General features: G+C 42.9%; 1 protein-coding gene across 3 annotated transcripts in view; it reads left to right on the top strand.

The window, feature by feature from the left end:
* The window catches only part of ZNF385B (zinc finger protein 385B), a 743,747-nt gene that overhangs the window by 497,855 nt on the left and 228,486 nt on the right, over positions 1-17,406 (top strand). The window contains exon 1 of one of the 3 annotated variants that reach the window (XM_077448113.1): positions 15,873-16,033. The exons of the other annotated variants lie outside the window; for them this stretch is intronic. The gene's annotated coding sequence lies outside the window, so the exon portion shown is untranslated. Of the gene's footprint in view, positions 1-15,872; positions 16,034-17,406 lie in introns of those variants that run through there. 3 annotated transcript variants of the gene reach the window in all.

Here is a 17,406-nt window from a genome sequence, read left to right as displayed (position 1 = left end):
ATCCTTGTGGCCTCCTCAAACGGTGACAGGACAGTGCATGCATCCCTGATCATGCCCCACTGGCGTGGTGAGAAAAAACCAAGCTCTCCTGACCCTGTCCTGGTGCCGTAGTCGCACAGGTACTCATTGATGGCCCTCTGCTGCGTGTGCAGCCGCTGCAGCATGGCCAATGTTGAGTTCCATCTGGTGGGCATGTCACATATAAGGCGGTTCTTGGGCAGGTTCAACTCCTTTTGGAGCTCAGCCAGCCGAGCACAGGCATTAAATGATCGGCGGAAATGCACACAGACTCTCCTGGCCTGTTTGAGGACATCCTGTAAGCCGGGGTACCTGCCCAAGAACCGCTGCACCACCAGGTTAAGGACGTGAGCTACACAGGGCACATGGGTCAGTTGTCCCTGTCGGAGGGCGGAGAGGAGGTTGGTGCCATTGTCGCAAACCACCATTCCTGGCTTAAGCTGGCGTGGCGTCAACCACCTCTCGGCCTGCCCCTGCAGAGCTGACAAAACATCCGCCCCAGTGTGGCTCCTGTCCCCCAAACAAACCAGCGCAAGCACGGCATGGCATCGTTTTGCCTGCGTACTTGCGTAGCCCCTGCAACGCCTACGGAGCACCGCTGGTTCTGAGGACAGAGCACTGGAAGAGGCCGTGGAGGAAGAAGAAGAGGAGGGGGTGGAGGAGAGAGGTGTGTCACAACCAATAGTAGCATTTTGGAGGCGTGGTGGCGGAACAACTTCCAATACTACTGCACCTTGTCCTGCATCCTTCCCAGCAGCCAGAAGAGTGACCCAATGGGCCGTGAAAGACAGGTAACGTCCCTGTCCATGCCTGCTGGACCATGAGTCAGCGGTAATATGCACCTTACCGCTGACCGCCCTGTCCAGCGAGGCAAGGACATTGCCTTCCACATGCCAGTAGAGAGCCGGAATTGCCTTCCGTGAGAAAAAGTGGCGTTTGGGGACCTGCCACTGAGGAACCGCACATTGTACAAACTCACGGAAGGGGGCCGAATCTACCAACTGAAAAGGCAGCAGTTGAAGTGCTAGCAATTTAGCCAAGCTAGCATTCAACCGCTGGGCATGTGGATGGCTGGGAGTAAATTTCTTCCGCCGGTCCAGCAGCTGGGGCAGGGACATTTGTCTGCTATAATCGGACGTGGATGTACCACTAGCAGAGTTCCCGGAAGCACTTGGCTGTGACACACCTAATTCTACACCTTCATTCCTCTCAGAGCAGGTTTCAGAGAGGACTGAAGGTCTAGTGGGGTTGGAGATGCCAGCTGATGAGGAGCAAGGAGAGGTCCGCTTTGTTCTTTGGTGTGGGTCTTTGAGGTATGCTTGCCAACGAGCTGCATGGCAGGTCAACATATGTCTGGTCAAGCATGTGGTGCCCAAGCGGCTGATGTTTTGGCCACGTGAGATACGCTTGAGACATATGTTGCAAATAGCAGCGGTGCGATCTGATGCACTCGTCTCAAAAAAGGCCCACACCAAAGAACTTTTAGAATAACGCGCAGAGGAAGCGCTCTGCGCAGAGGAAGCGCTCTGCGCAGGCGGAGCTCTGCGGTGTGATTCAGTCGGTGTGCTGCCCCTAAGCTGGCCCCCGGAGGGCATCCTGCCTCGTTGGACATGTGCCTCCTCCTCCTCCTCCTCCTCCTCCTCCCTCCTTCCAGGCACCCACGTGGAGTCAGTGCCCTCATCATCCCCTCCCTCTTCATCGCTGTAGCAAACCTGGCAGTATGCTGCAGCTTGTGGAACATTACTGCCAGATTGCTGTCCTTCTTGAGCATCCCCTCTCTCTGTGCTCACGCTACTGCCTTCCTCTAGCTGAGTGTCATCATCAGAGCCCACCAAACACTGGGCATCCTCCTGGAGCATGTACCCAACACTGTGCTCAAAGAGTTCAGGAGACTCCTCAGGAGGACGTGGTGGGTCTAGGGAAGGAGTCACTGATGATGACATTGAGAGGAGGGACGACGATGTGTTGGCAGCTGCTTTTCTACTACCCTGAGACTGGGTGAGAGAGGATGAGGAGGATGAAGAGGGCTTGGTCATCCACTCTACCAAGTCGTTGGCATGTTGCGGTTCAACATGTCCAGCTGCAGAAAAGAAGGACAAGCATGTCCCATGGCCACGTGCTGATGACAATGCACCGCGTCCCCGACCAGCACTGTTGTCTCTAGACACAGAGCCTGCTTGCCCTCTTTTATCGGCTCGCGCCTGTCTGCCTCTCCTTGCTGGCCTTCCAGACATGGTAATGGCCTGAAGGGAGTTGGGTAAAACAGTAGTTGGGTAGTTTATATTGTGCTGGAGGCACACAACACCCACTAACTCCTGCAGATGCCTTTTTTATAGAACAGCAGAGTTAAAGGGGTATATACAGATGTATACTGTGCTGTGCTGGAAGCACACACAACTTCCAATAACTCCAGCAGATGCCAATCGGGCCCAAATACAGAACAGCTATGTAGGTGGATAATAGCGGTATGTACTGGGTACAGAGCAGGCACACAGCACGCACTATCTCCTGAGTGACACTGCTGACTGCAAGCTCTATTGTTAAAGATGGACCACTAGCTATTAAGGTGAGGTGAATATCACGGTGTATACTGCGGTCAGGGCACGCAGACAATAACAAGAAAACAGCAGAGTTAAAGGGGTATATACAGCTGTATACTGTGCTGTGCTGGAGGCACACACAACTTCCAATAACTCCAGCAGATGTCAATCGGGCCCAAATAGAGAACAGCTATGTAGGTGGATAATAGCGGTATGTACTGGGTACAGAGCAGGCACACAGCACGCACTATCTCCTGAGTGACACTGCTGACTGCAAGCTCTATTGTTAAAGATGGACCACTAGCTATATAGGTGAGGTGAATATCACGGTGTATACTGCGGTCAGGGCACGCAGACAATAACAAGAAAACAGCAGAGTTAAAGGGGTATATACAGCTGTATACTGTGCTGTGCTGGAGGCACACACAACTTCCAATAACTCCAGCAGATGTCAATCGGGCCCAAATAGAGAACAGCTATGTAGGTGGATAATAGCGGTATGTACTGGGTACAGAGCAGGCACACAGCACGCACTATCTCCTGAGTGACACTGCTGACTGCAAGCTCTATTGTTAAAGATGGACCACTAGCTATATAGGTGAGGTGAATATCACGGTGTATACTGCGGTCAGGGCACGCAGACAATAACAAGAAAACAGCAGAGTTAAAGGGGTATATACAGCTGTATACTGTGCTGTGCTGGAGGCACACACAACTTCCAATAACTCCAGCAGATGTCAATCGGGCCCAAATAGAGAACAGCTATGTAGGTGGATAATAGTGGTATGTACTGGGTACAGAGCAGGCACACAGCACGCACTATCTCCTGAGTGACACTGCTGACTGCAAGCTCTATTGTTAAAGATGGACCACTAGCTATATAGGTGAGGTGAATATCACGGTGTATACTGCGGTCAGGGCACGCAGACAATAACAAGAAAACAGCAGAGTTAAAGGGGCATATACAGCTGTATACTGTGCTGTGCTGGAGGCACACACAACTTCCAATAACTCCAGCAAATGACAATCGGGCTCAAATAGAGAACAGCTATGTAGGTGTATATAGTGGTATGTACTGGGTACAGAGCACGCAGACAGCACGCACTAACACTACTGACTGCAAGCTCTATTATTAAAGCTAGATCACTAGCTATATAGGTGAGGTGAATATAGTGGTGTATACTGCGGTCAGGGCACAGACAGTAACCACTACACAAGAGCAAAATAGTAAATCAGCCAAAAACGATTGGTGTGTAACTGTGTTGAAGGTACACAGAACACCCACTGCTTCAGATGCTAACAAACACTACACGAGGCCGCCTGAAAGGCAGCTTTATATAGTGTGGGGCGTGCACTACACTGTCTGAGCTATGATTGGCCACAGGCAGGATGCCTGTGACCAACCATTGCTCTTCCCGCTACTGGCGCTGCGATTGGCCAAGCATGCGGGGTCACAGTGCATGCTTGGCCAATCGTGAGACAGCAATGCATTGCGCCATCGCAGTGCATTGTGGGCCACACGAATTTTGCCGCGAACGGCCCAAACGTTCGGAATTCGGCGAACGCACGAACGACCGATGTTCGAGTCGAACATGCGTTCGACTCGAACACGAAGCTCATCCCTATTGGAGACCGAGTTGAAAGCAGGGTTCCCCAACAACAGGGCCATAGGTCCATGAGGAAATCAAAATCTATGTGTTGTTGTCAACCGGTCCCACAAGTTTAATGAGAATGATAATTTCAATTTAGGGGTATATAATGTGCGCATGTTCACCCTCTCTTATCCCCCCATAGAACAATTTTAGGTAGGACATATTAATCGAAACTGGAAGAGTCCTAAACAAATATAATATCCTAGGCAGGATATTCATTTTTATCAAGTACAATCGACCAGACCATAAAGGGGGTTATTAGACCACCTATTGAGATCTTCTGTACATTTTTTTTTTTTGGTACAGTGTATGTAGAGAGCTTTTTTTTATTTTAATATATTTTATTTTTTCAAAACTTTAATTTTTTTAGATTTATTTTTACTTGATTGTTATCACAAGGCATTAATAAACACCTATGGGATAGCGGCAGGTGACAGGAACTCTTTATGGAGACATAAATAGACCCCATTGTCTCCCCTGCCCTTCATACCATGTGTCCCCTGACTGTACTAGAAAGGGTGCATCGGAAACTGGAAGTCACACCACTTCCAGTTTTCATTGTTTGCATGTAAAATGGAGGCATGGATTTGCCTCAGTCTCACAGCGATCTCCCTCCTCTAGCTGGCATTTGTGTTCCCAGGCTCCGGTAAGAGCAGAGGAGCCCATGAACCACAGGAGGAGGGAGGTCGTTGGCAGGAGGGGGGGGTGGCACCATGCTGCTGACTATGTGAGAGTGATCGTCGGCTAAACAAAAGAGTGAGAGCCAGCTAAACAAAACCCACACAAGCTGATGGTTTCAACTGCAGCCATTAACCTGTAAATAAAGGTTCACTATTTGGACGTACGTAGTATGTCCAAGAGCTAATCTGGGTAAACACATGTCCTCATTAGAAGATTTGATCTAACCTCTTGTTCTGCTGAGAACTGTAAAGCTCCTTCATCAGGGCTTAGAAAAATGGAATAGGACTTTAATGGACCCAAAGCAAACTACAATCAAATGTATCTATATCTGATCTGGTGCAAAACATCCTTTTAGATTGGAATTATAAAAATTGTAACAATGTAATCAGTAGCACTACTACAGGTAGTTTCCTTTGAGTAACTTTGAGTCCTTTTCATATTTTCTAATGCTTGATAAAGGGGGAATTTTGTTGCCCCCAAAATGTGCTGAATGTTTTTATGTGATGGTTAATTAAAGTGTGGACTGTGGACTTGTTCACTTTGTGGTTTTGCACCCATTTGTAAACTTCGAGCTGCTTTCAGGTACTCATTTAGGGAGGCCTTCGCCTTTGAGAGCTGCCTCACCAAAGTCAGCGATTTTGAAGATGAAGATTTCCTTTAGTTTGGAATAAGCATTTAAATTCAAGTGCCTCCCAAATGTGCGTTTTCAGCATGCTAATTTAAGGTGGTTTCCCTCCAGTTTTAAAGTGCCCCATGACGGCCTGTGCCAATAGGTTTTGGACGTGCTGACGGCACTCATTTGACATGAGTTTGAGAAGCTTTTGAGAATTCATTGTACAGTACATTTGACCTGCAGCTGGCCTCCTTCTGACCTGTTTCAAGCAGGTTTTGCTATCCTATAGATTTTCAAGAGAAAGAAAAGCCTGTCTGACATAAAAAGCCCATTCACAAAGGCCATGAGATTGGTGATCAGTGTCTGGTGTTAGTGTCCATGGGCCCAAAAACCAATGCATCAGCCAATGATGAATGTGGAATTTCATCCCTTTCTTTAAAAGTGTACACTTCTGCTAGTCATCTATCAATCAAAACTATTCCCTGTAGCAGCATACTGTATATTAACCAGGCTAATGCATAGATACACCTGGGTGGGACAAGTATTGTTCTAACTGGAAGCATCGGTGCCTTCTCCCACTTTTGGCATTTATGCATGGCCTCTAGGCCACCAGACACAGTGGATCACAAATCAGCCACGGTGCTTAGCCCTGGTACTATTGCTATGACCAATCACAGTGATCACATGAATAGTATTAAACAATGGCTGCCGTTCACGATGCCATTTCTTACTCCTGTGTGCTCGACTGTGATCTATGTGATTGGTCACATGGATCACATGGTACAGGGCCAAATACAGTGGCCCTGTACCATGTGAGAGCTGTGGCCAATCACAGCTATCACAATAGTAAACAGTGGCATTATGAATGGATGCTAAACACAATGTAAATGATTGCTTATAAAGTGATCATCCCTGTAGAAATCATAGTGTAAAATAAAATCCCTAGTCACTCCCCAGAGCAGTACAGTGTCACTATGTCAAAATAAAGAGCGAACTCGCTCCAGGCGTCTGTACCTGAATAACACCTTCCTTGCCAAGGGTGCTGGCTCAGTATGTAGCAATGCAGGGTTTATCTGATTTGGGCATCCAAGTGGTGGAAAGAATTTTGACGCCGGTAAGAGGGGGAGATAAATTTAAAATCCTCTGTAGAAGAGAAGTTTATTGGATATTTTTTATTACCACAAGAAAGTCAGCCGGCATGAATTTCAAATGGGACGTTTCCCATTTTTATGAATCAGTATTGATATATGTAAATGTGATTTACTATATGCAGATGTGTATAGTTGTAGAAACATAATTGTGGAGTATTATAAAAAGCACAGTTTAGCTAGAAAGAATTGTCTTCATTATAATATAATCGGTCTAGCCGAGTAGTAAAAATTATTGAACTTATGCATATACACATATTTCTTTGGAAAGTGATGATACAGGGGTGTATATTATTGTTATTATTTTTAGCTTGATTTAGGTTTAATTTGTTGTATATAAATCATTTAGCTATATTATAACATTTGACAAAACGTGGCCTTATGTTCTGACTGTGAGAAAAGTTTGCTTAAACGTGTTGAGTTTAAACTTAGCCGATCGATTGATTATTTCTTGGTTATTTGTAATTTTATGAACAAACTGAAATATTGATATCGACATCATGCAATCTAGGGTAATAACTCCTCAAACTTGCAAACTAATGCATTAATTTATGGTATGGTTTTATTTTTATTTTTTGCTTTTAGTTTTTTTAGATTATGTGGAATGTGTCTTTCTTTAATATAAAAAGCTTTTTTCCAACATGAAATTCAAAATGAAGGTCAAAAATGTCCATGCATTAAGGGTTAATATACCACTCATAGAGTTGTAGCATCAGCTGCTTCAACATCTTAATTGAAGATGGATCTTTCATGTGAATGAGGGCATCAGCTTGTCCCCTGATTGGAGCTTCATTTTTTGAATGTATGTATATATACCATGTCATTTTACGTTTGCATTAGCTATGATTAAGTACCAGTGAGAGTGGTGTGAAACGCGTTAGCAGTTTGCTATGTTAATCTGCTTTTGTACGGACTGTATCTACAATAAAGTAATAAATATTATTTTTTGAGTGCGGCTAATCCGGATCTTTATTTGCTCATGTCACTATGGCAAAACTACACTGCTCTGGTGACAGTATGTAAAAAATACATTGTATAAAAAAAAGATAAAAAAAAACATTTTGTACATACTGTCACCAGAGCAAGTGCAGTGTCACTATGGTGACATTTTACTGCTCTCACAGTGATCAAGTGCAATGTCTGGCTGCTTTGTGTGATATCACCATTCTTGGGAGGAGTAGCATAATGTGTTTTGGGGTATAACTGTAAGTATATCTATAATGTGTGTTAGAAATAAATTATTAATTAAGAACTTTGTGTAAAAAAAAAAAAAATACATTTACATTTTTTTCCTGCATTTTCCAGAAACATTTGGCAAAAAATATTTTCAAAATACACACTATGCCTTTCAGAAAATACCTTGGAATGTTTTATTTACAAGATGGGTCATTTTATGGTTGTTTCCACTGTCCTGTTGCTCTAGAGCAGTGATGGCGAATCTTGGCAGCCCAGATGTTTTGGAACTACATTTCCCATGATGCTCACCTACACTGAAGAGTGCATGAGCATCATGTGAAATGTAATTCCGAAACATCTGGAGTGCCAACATTCGCCATCACTGCTCTAGAGCCTCCAAAAATGTGTCAGGCAGTCAGAAATCTAAAGGCATAATCTATGCGTAACTTAGGCTCCTTTTTGGACCCCTCTATGCATCAAGCCAGTGAAATAGTCTCACATGTGTGGTATGCCCATACTTGGGAGGCATAGCACAATGTGTTTTGTGGTATAATTTTAATGGGTAACTCCACTTTAGTGGGAGAAAAAATAGCAAATAAAGAAAAAATTGTAATTGAATGTTATTAATAATTACCTTTCCTTTTCAATCTGAAGCTACTGTAATTTCCTTTAAATGCAATATGGCTACATGGAGTTGTTCTGTACACAGAATGTGTACTGACAACTCCCCATAAACATAATTTCCTGCTTGTGTGATTGGCTCACCAATTTTCCCAGAAGTCTGCCGGAGCTACAAGTCAGATTTCAGGCATCCCCTGCAACAAAAATGTCATTTTTGGTGAGATACCCCCAATAGCAACACGTCTAAAGGGATGCAGGCCCAGCAGCTTTCCTCATTAGTGCCCTGCAGCTGCCACAGCTGACTGATAATTATGAAACCACTCCTATTAGACCCATTCGGCACAGAGGAACAAACATGGATTTCTTCAGAATAACAAAAGGTAGGAGTCTACAACAAAGGTTGTTATAATCTTTGCAATCTGCAATCTACATAGATCTACATAGTGTTTTTTTTCTCAACAAAAGTGGAGTTACGCTTTAAGTATGCCTATGTTGTGTGTGAGAAATAACTTGTTAAATAGATAACTTTGTGAAAAAGTTATAAAATATTTAATTTCTTATTTTGAAAACAAAATGGTCACAAAAAATTACAACTTCAAAAAATTCACTATGCCTCTTACTAAATACTTTGGACTTTCTACTTTCTAAAGAGGGGTCATTTGTGGGGTATTTCTACTGTCCTGGCATTTTAGGGCCTCAAGAAAAGACATTGACTGTCAGGACTGATCAATTTCCAAGTATACTGTATATACCATAGATTGTACACGCAATCATACTATACACTGATTCGTTTTTTATTTCTTTTTGTTTTCAGTAGTTTTTCTTGTATATGCCTAAAATAAAAAAACCAGTAGTAATTAACCAGTTCTTGACCGGTGCAAGCCGATGTACGTCGGCAGAAAGGCACGGACAGGCAAATGGGAGTACAGGTATGTCCCTTTAAATTTGCCGCCGTGCCATTGCATGTGTGCACGCACCAGCTGGGACCTCCGTGAGTCGGATTGCGGGTCCCGCGGACTCGATTGCCGCGGGATACCTGCAATCGTCTCATGGGGAGGAAGAACGGGGAGATGCTAATGTAAACAAGCATCTCCCCATTCTGCCTAGTGACAGTGTCACTGATCTCTGCCCTCTGTGATTGGGAGCAGAGATCAGTGATGTGCCACATGTAGCCACGCCCTCCCCCACAGTTAGAAACATGCCCCAGGACACATTTAACCCTTACCCTGCCCCCTAGTGGTTAACCCCTTCATTGCCAATGTCATTTACACAGGAATCAGTGCATTTGTATAGCAATGATTGCTGTATAAATGATAATGGTCCCAAAAATGTGTCAAAAATATCTGATGTGTCCGCCATAACGTCGCAGTCACAATAAAAATCACTGATCGCTGCTATTACTAGTAAAAAAAAAATATATTAATAAAAATGCCATAAAACTATCCCCTATTTTGTAAACGCTATAACTTTTGCACAAACCAATCAATAAACGCTTATTGTGATTTTTATTTACTAAAAATATGTAGAAGAATATGTATTGTTTTTATATATATATTGGGGGGATATTTATTATAGCAAAATTGTCGCTCTATTTTTGTTTATAGTGCAAAAAAAAAAAACGCAGGGGTGATCAAATACCACCAAAAGAAATCTCTAATTGTGGGAAAAAAAGGACGTCAATTATCAGTTAAAGTGAAGCAGTGCCGAATCGCAAAAAGTTCTCTGGTCAGGAAGGGGGGTAAAATCTTCCGCGGCTGAAGCGGTTAAATACCTCCAAATTAAAGCTCTATCTGTTTCAACTAATGGTAAAATATTCATTTGGATACAATGTTGCATGCACGAGTAATTGTCATTCAAAGTGACAGCACTGAAAACTGGCCTGGACAGGAATGGGGCGAAAGTGTCTGGTCTTTAGGTGGCTAAAAAGTGCCCCTGGGGTGGGAAGGTATACTAATATATACTAATATTTATGTCATGACTTCTTTCTCCATCTACTATGAGTACATGTAAGCAAGTCAGCGGAAAGCATCTGTCACATAACCATGACACTTGACATATTGCACTTCAGTGATCATATATATGATGTCCTAAAGATGCTTTACATATGTTTTGTTTACTTGTCACACTTTACAACTCAGTGCAGTCATGAGAGGGTAATTAATGTGTTGAAATAAAAGCTTTGTAGGTGACACATTGTGTTACACATTGTTAAAAACAAATTGCCATTGTTTATTGGCATAACATATCATCATTATGTAATCTAAGTATTTCTATATACAGTTGGATTACTATACTGTACGTGTTTTAAAAATAATTAGCTTGTACTCATTGCTAAGCCTTCTGCCTTATCAGCATTTGTAGCAGAGTAGGTTTGAACAAAGGATAAAATATGTTCTTATATAGTTGCATTTATAAGGTTGAAAAAAAAAGACACAGGTGCATCCAGTTCAGCCTATATGTGTGTGCATAGGTGTGCACCCTAAAGCCCAAACACACGTGTGTGTGTGTGTGTGTGTGTGTGTGTGTGTGTGTGTGTGTGTGTGTATGTGTGTGTGTGTGTGTGTGTGTGTGTGTGTGTGTGTGTGTGTGTGTGTGTGTGTGTGTGTGTCTACATATACATGACCCCGGCACATTGCTCTCCCTGCTGGCACAGTGAAAGAGAAGTGTGTAAACATTTCTCTTATGGCAGAGCCGGTAAGAGGAAGATCTCTCCCATCTTCCTGCTGGCACACAGAGTGATAATACTAATGCACATCGGGTTAGGGAGTGCCCAGGCACATCCAGCGCACCCTGTGTGCACGCCTATGTGTGTGCATGTGTTGAGCTTCTTAGGGAGATATCTAAATGTTTTTGAAGATGCAGGAGTACCACATTTAAACTGCTCTAATGGTAATCGCAATCTAAGGTTAAACCTCTTTTTTCTAACGTCAATTCATGACCACATTTCCTCTTCAGGGACTTTAGAGTAAACAGCTTCTGAGCTCAACTTTGATAAATGTGTAAATTGTATTCATATCCCCTCTTGCGCAGGGTGGATTTGATTTAAATCAAGTCGATTTAAAGCGGAGGTCCACCCTAAAGTGGACCTTCCGCTCATTGGAATCCTCCCCCCCTCCGGCGCCACAATTGGCACCTTTCAGGGGGGAGGGGGGTGCAGTACAGGTATCTGCACCCACTTCCGGCGTAGATTCTGCAGAAGGTACGCCCCTTTCCGCAGAATCTACGCCCCTTTCCGAAAGTCCCCCGCTGCCTGCTGGGAAACACATGGATCCCAGAGACAGCGGGGACCATCCTTATTGCGCAGCGCGACTCGCGCATGCGCAGTAGGGAACCGGGAAATGAAGCCGAAAGGCTCCATTTCCTGATTCCCATACCCAAGATGGCGGCGGCAGCATCCGAGAGACGATCGAGAGATCGGCTTCGGGTGCCAACATCGCGGGCGCGCTGGGCGGGTAAGTGTCATTATTTTAAAAGTCAGTATTTGTAGCTGCTGACTTTTTAAAAAAAAAACGGCGGAACTCCCGGCGGACTCCCGCTTTAAAATCAGGATTTAAATCACTAGTAAAAAAGCTTGATTTAAATTAACTTGATTTAGATCAAAATTTTTAAAGAGCAACTGTCATCTCTGACCCACAGTGGCTCATCCTCTGACCCGCTGTTGACTCACCGACAGTCCCATTAACTTTAATGGGATGGCTGGTGATGCGGCAGTGACACAAGGTGAGGGACGTGGTGGCAGCAGTTGAGTGGATGCCCGATAACAGGCACTGCCATGATGGATTTGAAATAACAGGTGCTCTTTAGTTGGAAGGACTTATTCTTGCTGGTAGTTAGAGTTTTTAATATTTGCAAACAAAATTTAAATTTACTATTTAAAATAATTAGCTGTCAGGTTAGTAAAACAGCGATATCATAACCAATTCAATCATACCGTTTGTAGTGTACATAGATTTGCAAAAACAATGGGATAAAGGAATATTCCTGAACTTTGTTTTATCTCATGGGTTACTGTGAAATTGTGTGAAAGCATCAATGCAGTGCATGTTATCTCAGAGCTTGGATTCATTAAATGAGTTTACCACAAATGTAAATATTGCAGAATATAGAGCCTCATGCTGCATAACTAAGCTATATTTCATGCTGAATAAACTAAATTATTAAGGTATCCTAAATAGAAAACTTTCTTTAGATAGATATTTACAAAAAAGGCATTTTATTTAAATAAATTTGATTAAATAAAATAAAAAGTTTTAAATAAAAAAATCAGATTTAAATTTTAAAAAATCTGATTGTTTTTTTTTTTTTTTAAATCGTTGATTTTATATCCACCTTGCTCTTGCGCCTCTTCTCCAGAGTGAATAACTGTAATCTATGTAATTGATCCTCATAGCTGAGGTCCTCCATCCCCCTTATTAATTTTGTCGCCCTTCACTGGACTCTTTCTAATTCAGCAGTCGTTTTCTGAGGATTGTTGACCAAAACCAAACTGCATATTCAAAATTATAATTTCGCTGACATTAGCGTGGTCATGCAACGCTGTCCATAAATTAAATTTATGACATATTTTTCCCCACAAATAGAGCTTTCTTTTTGGTGGTATGTGATCACCACTGCGTTTTTTTATTCTTTGCGCTATAAACAAAAAAAGACCAACAATTTAGCAAAAAAAACTAAATATTTTTTTTTTTACTTTCTCCAATAAAATTTCTTCATAAATTAAAGCCAATATGTATTTATTTATTTATTTATCTTTATACTAGTAATGGAGGCGATCAACGACTTATAGTGGGACTGCGACATTGCGGTGGACGGTCTGGTGCTAACTGACACTTTTGACACTTTGTGGGAACCAGTGACAATAATACAGTGATCAGTGCTAAAAATATGCACTAACACTGTACTAATTATACTGGCTGTGAAAGGGTTAAACATCTAGGATGACCAAAGGGTTAAATATGTGCCTAACCAGTGTTTTTGTGTACACTGTGTGGAGTTTTTACTAAGAGGTGTGGTGGATTTTATTCCACCACATCTCTGCTAACAGGACAGATCTCTGCCTTGTCTACATAGGCAGAGCTCCCTCCTGTGCCTCTCCTTGCCAATCAGCAGGTGCCGGTGGACATTCATTGGCGGGCACCTGCTGATCGGCATCTGCTGTGACTAATCACAGCAGAAGAGGTACACCATCAGCCATCGGCGTACGCTCGCCCCCTATGTGGAAGTGCAGAATCACCTATATGTACGTGATTCTGTACAGAACGGCTGCCCTGCCCTGCTGTAGGGTGGTTGTTAAATGGTTATTGCCTAACTCCATTTTAGTAAACTTTTCTTAACCAAGCTGGTAGAGATGAACTATTTCCTCCACTAACACATGTAAGAACTGTATGTAGCCTCAGATATTTACATTATAGACAACTTCTCATCCCGCTCCCGGACCAAAATCAAGTCAGGGGCTCAGCCTTTCACAGGAAGCTTTGCATTTTCTGCATCAATACAAGCTTCACCTGATTGGCTGAGGTGGAGATTGTGATGTTATCCACTCGCCTCTCCATCAGTCAGAGCCCTGGTGCCCAACCGGCCCTTTGGTACATGATGTGTGGTCCTTGGACCTGAGCGGTCTGTAGTTGGAACATTGATTAGAGTAATAGCATTGATCTCTACTAGGCATTGTCTTCTGCAGCATATCCCCAGCATGTCCACACTCCCCCAGCATATCCACGTAGCATGTCAACACTCTCTGACTCTCATTTTTTCTATTGGGATGTCAGTTTCTGACAGTCCTCTTAAGCATTATATATATTGAATGTTATGCTTGCCCCTTTGGTGATGTCAGGCTGCATTAGAGGCCCTCTTTATGTCACTCTTTGACAAGCAGAGGAAGCCTTGTATTTATTCAGAAAATACAAAGCTTCCTCTGAATGACTGAGCAGTGCTCAGTCTGTTTGATTTTGTCCTGGGAGCAGGGTGGGGAGTACCAGTACCTCTGCAGGAACACAGCGCTGTATACTCTCTGTAACTGTGGCTTCCTACAATTTATACAGTGCTGACAGGCACTGCATGTGTTAGCCAAGCTAATAATTTGTTTCGACAAGCTTGATTCACAGTAAAATGTAGATTAGCTTTAAATGTTAACGAAGTACAGATCAAATGCATTAGCAAAATCTAAATAAACTAGGGCTGTTACTGATTAAAATTTTCGTGTTCGATTAATCGATTTTTTAAATCGATTAATCAACTAATTTTGATTAATTACAACGCACATACAGATCCAACTACTTTTAGCTGATCTCCTTACATTGCAACTCTGCATTAGTCAGTGGTAAATGTGGTATACACTATATACAATCACCCGACACTAGTTCGTTTCCACAATCCATGACTTAACTTCACAGTTCACACAAATACGTTTTAAATTCAAACTGTAGCACTGATGCAAGTTATTTTTTTTTATTAAACTTTAGGAAGTTAGTTGAACTTTATTTATAAAACGTATCTAGTATATTGACTGTCAGTCACTTTATAGTTGGCAAGTAGGCATCACTTTAGCCAGTTACACAGACATACTAAAGTGTTAACATTTTGTTGTGTTTTTTTTACAACAATGTTAAAAACGGAGGTTATCAAATTTGCCTACACTTAGCTTACTGAATGATCCCAGTTAATCACATCCGTATTTACCATCACTGTCCAGGCTGTCCGGTGACATCACAGACATCGACGTCACCGGACTCTTGCCCCCTTCCCTTTGTTAGCAGACGGAGGCACTTGGGGAAGGGGGGAGGAGTCCGCTGACGTCGATGTCCGCGACGTCACCGGATCTCTGACAGAACTCCCTGAAGACCCGGAAGCAGGTGGAGAGGTGAGTACCAATCAAAAGAATTTTGATTGATCAAAAAAATGAACAATTAATCGAGGAATTAATCTTTCATTTTCCCAGCCCTAAAATAAACTACCTCCACTGGACTTCCACCATGATGGAACTCAAGCTGTCGGTGTTTTACCATGTTATGACAGGAATAAGATAATAAGGCCTTAGGCCCCAGGAAGAATTACAGCTTCAAAGCCTAAAGTCATACAGATTAGATCATATATGTCTTACTACATATTAACAGTTCTTAACTGTCAATCTGGCCTGTATTTTGGCACCCTAATCCTCCATTGAGCTGCGATGACAGGTACACTTTTAGCTTCATTTTATTGTATTTTGCACTGTTCATTCAAGCATTAGTTTAAATGCAGGAATGCTATCTAAATTTAGTTAGCTATTGTAATACACACACACACACTCTACTAATAATACCAGTTTATTTTTAACGACACTGAGCTATTGTTTTGCATTGGAAGCCATCAGGCTGGTTCTGTTCTCTCTCTGGATTCAAGCTGCACACATGATCTGGTCAGTAATTAGAGCTAGTGAGCAATTACATGCGATTTGCTCAGTCTTATCAGCACGCTGCGGTCTCTTAGCACCCGCCATCACAAAGGAGCACCGCTGAAATGAAGAGAGTGTTTATCTCTAAATTTAACAGCACACCGAACACTTGAATGCCGTAACAAGAGTGCCATATAATCTCATAAGCTGAGGTAAGGCGTGCTGAATCTCATAGCTCTTTACACCCCTTTGTTTTGTTTTCTAATTTATGGTTATTATAATTTTTAGGTAAGATTTTGTGGAAAAATTAACCATACGACAATAGATAATTCATTTAGTCAAACAAAGGTGTTTTTACAACAATGTAAAAGGAATAATTGTATATGTTAACTTATCTAGTCTATGTTCACAGTTGGTAAAATACTAACACTGTAGCATTAATGCACATTTTTTTATGCTTTTAACGCACGTTTAACCACTTCAATACCGGGCACTTATACACCTTCCTGCCCAAACCAATTTTCAGCTTGCAGCTCTGTCGCACTTTGAATGACAATTGTGCGGTCATGCTACACTGTACCCAAACTAAATGTTTATCATTTTGTTCCCACAAATAGAGCTTTCTTTTGGTGGTATTTGATCACCTCTGGGATTTTTATTTTCTGCTAAACAAATAAAAAAAAAAACGAAAATTTTGAAATATTTTTTTTTGTTCCAGTTACAAAACTTTGTAAATAAGTACGTTTTCTCCTTCACTGATGGGCACTAATGGGGCTGTATTGACGGGCACTGATAAAGCGGCACTGATGGGCACCAATGAGGTGGCACCAATGAAGTGGCACTGATGAGGTGGCATTGATGGGCACTGATATATGGCACTGATATGCGGCACTGATAGGTGGCAATGATGGGCATTGATAGGTGGCACTGATATGTGACACGGATTGCCATGGATAGGCGGCACGGATGGGCATGGATAGATGGCACGGATGGGCGTGGATAAGCGGAACGGATTGGCATGGATAGGCGGCACGGATGGGCACTGATAGGCGGCATGGATGGGCACTGATAGGTGGCACTGATGGGCACTGATAGGTGGCACTGATGGGAACTGATAGGCGGCACGGATGGGCACTGATAGGTGGCATTGTAATGTAACGTATTGTACTGATGGTTGCCAATCAGCGCCAAACAATAATACATGCCAATTGGTGATGCCCATTGTGCATTGATTGGCATCCATTGTGGGCACTGGTTGGCATCCATTGTGGGCACTGACTGGCATCCCTGGTGGTCTAGGGTGGCATATCTGGTGCTGGGCATCCCTGGTGGTCTTGTGGCTTCCCTGGTGGTCCAGTGTGGGCATCCTCAGGGGGGCTGCACTGATAATCGATCAGCACAGAACCCCCCTGTCAGAGGAGCAGCCGATCGGCTCTCCTATACTCACATCTGACAGACACGAGTGAGGAAAAGCCGATCAAAGGCTCTTCCTATTTACACTGTGATCCGCCGTGATTGAACACGGCTGATCACGTGATAAAGAGTCCCTGTCTCAGAGACTCTTTACCGAGATTGTAGTTGCAGT

This window comes from Lithobates pipiens, unplaced genomic scaffold (assembly GCF_037356315.1).
Source record: "Lithobates pipiens isolate NorthernLeopardFrog02 unplaced genomic scaffold, aLitPip1_a1.2 Scaffold_22, whole genome shotgun sequence".
In the NCBI taxonomy this organism is placed as follows: domain Eukaryota; kingdom Metazoa; phylum Chordata; class Amphibia; order Anura; family Ranidae; genus Lithobates; species Lithobates pipiens.
The sequence above is the reverse complement of the archived record's forward strand: the minus strand, read 5'-3'. Positions and strand labels throughout refer to the sequence as shown.